The sequence below is a fragment of the Mustela nivalis genome (assembly GCF_964662115.1).
Source record: "Mustela nivalis genome assembly, contig: HAP1_SCAFFOLD_226, whole genome shotgun sequence".
NCBI classification, from domain to species: domain Eukaryota; kingdom Metazoa; phylum Chordata; class Mammalia; order Carnivora; family Mustelidae; genus Mustela; species Mustela nivalis.
In genome coordinates this window covers 1,093,877-1,096,301 of record NW_028136410.1, presented here as the reverse complement: position 1 = coordinate 1,096,301, position 2,425 = coordinate 1,093,877, and positions in this window count along the sequence as shown.

Genomic DNA, 2,425 nt, shown 5'->3' with positions numbered 1-2,425 from the left:
AATGCCCCTAGGCTCTCAATGGAACCCCATTAGGTTTTTAGGCATCTGTCCTCAGGGGCCTGTTCTGAAATACCAATCTATGACACATCATGTGGTCTCTGAGCCACACGACAGAACATCCCCTGTCCCCAGAAGAATACCATGCTCTTCGACCTGTGCCAAACCCTCAGGGTAGGAGAATCCTGCATGGCACCTTAGCAACCAGCACATTCTAAGTTCTCCCTGGTAACAAACAAGCATTGTGACCCATCTGCAAGAGATCCCATGTCAACTCAAGGCCTTGGCACTTTGTCCCAGAGCCACCAGAACGAATCTGCCATGTTCCTCAGCTGCAATTGTCAATGGAGGTGTGCTTTCCTGGCATCCATGCCGGAGAGCTCTTCTTCACAAACTTTCCACATGGGGAAACCTAGAGTAAACAAACCAGACTTCACCTACACTGTACAAAGAAATGTTACTTTTTGCAGCAGTTCACAGGCCTCAGCATGTGAACTCCTCCATGGCCTCTTTATACCACCCCTCCACTTGTCGGTCATCATAGACAAAAACTCTAGTGTGAGCAAGCATCTGACATCAACCCTTATTCCAGTGCTGGATGTCTCGAGTAAACTGCTACAAATTGGAACTGCCTTCTGCTTGGCACTGAATTGAACCATAGCTTTTGTTTACAATTCCACCCAAAACTGACTGGTTCCCAAGCTCTCGTGATTGGGAAACCTGGAGCCACAACACAGCATTCTGCCTTCCCTATTGAATGAACAAATGCCTGGGAATCTTCCCAAGAAACTCCACATGAGGATCAATCTGCTCCGCCCTCGAATCTACTCTGATATAAAGGCTGCCATGGCCACTAGCGCTGTGTCTGACAGAGCCTGAGCCCCGACCGAGTTTTAGGCCTCATATCTAGCATTTGGGATTGCTATGGCCCAAGTACGTCATCTCCACCCATCCTTGGTATTCAGGCACCTATCTCGAGACCTTGCTGGAAACCCTGCCAATGGGGCAACCTGAAGCACAGAGGAACCTGACAGAAGAGAACTCATCCTTCCTCATGGCAGGACATTTGGCTGTTGGGTTGGGTGTCCAACTCTCTAAGAGGGAGCCAGATATATGACCAATGAGACCACTCCCACTCCTGAGGGCCGCCATGGGAGGAAACAGGCATAGTGAGACTCAGCCTGAGCAAGCTTTCAAACAATCCCTCTCAGTTGCACCATCATGATCCCGCATTGCAGGCCTCATACACCCCTAGGTGCAAATCCTAACCCTTGGTGGGAAGTCCCAGATGCCCAGAAAAAGAGCCTGTATCTGGAATCCCTGTTTTGGGGCACCCATAAGATGGAAAACAACACTCTTCCCTTCCCCAAAAAAGCCACCAAACTATGAGCTGCACAGATCCATAGAGAGGAAAAGTTTCCCATGGACCCATGAGACTATACCTGCATTCCAAGGCCATCCTGGACACACAATATAGAGAGAAAAGCCTGTGCTACTGCCTTCCAGTCACCCTAATTACTCCTGACAAGCTGCACTCCCGGTCTACTCATTGGGCCTGTGATCACCTTTCCACTAACCATAACCCACATTTGTGTTTGCAGACTTCTCTCCCAAAACCATGGCTCATATGCCCTCCAGGACAGGGTCTCTGGATCCACAACACATGACTGGGCCTGCCATCCCCAAGGAAACTGTGCCCGTCAAACCTGCCCAAACCTTTCAGTTTAGGAGAAACACGCAAGAGCCCTGAGCCCGACCCAATATTGTCGGCAGCACTGGACACAAATGCCAGTCTGAAACGCCCTAATCACCTACATCCAAGCAGACAGCCATTTCAATGTTCCTGGGTCAGAAGATTGTACCTGACATGCTCCTAGGACGTCATTGGAACACTAGATTAGGTTTTCAGGCATCTGTCCTCAGGGTCCTGTTCTGAAATACCAACTTAGGATACAACATGTGGTCCCTGAGCCACACAATAGAATATCTCCTGTCCCCAGTAGGAAACCATGCCCTTCGACCTGTGCCAAACCCTCAAGATTGGAGAATCCTGCACAGCACCTTAGGCACCAGCACAAACTCTAGTTTGTGCGTTGACCCATACCAGAAGCTTTCCATCTGCTGGACAGTCGAGTCCTGTTGAATGGCTCCAGGATGTCCCATACGGAAAGACTGGAGAGCAGGATTCGAAGAATGGATGCCTGTACAGCATACCTCACATTCCCATTGGCTCTTTGTGACAAGACATGTTTGAACTACTGGCTCTGGGGCGAGCTAACTAGGGGGCTGAATTGAAATGGACTCTCCTGCGGATGGGTCATAATGTGGGTTTGTGTGCATGGAGACCTTGGAATATTTTGGCAGCTCAGGGGCCATGAAGTATTCGCCTAACCGAAGGGTGTAATATTGCTCCAATTAAAAAGATATC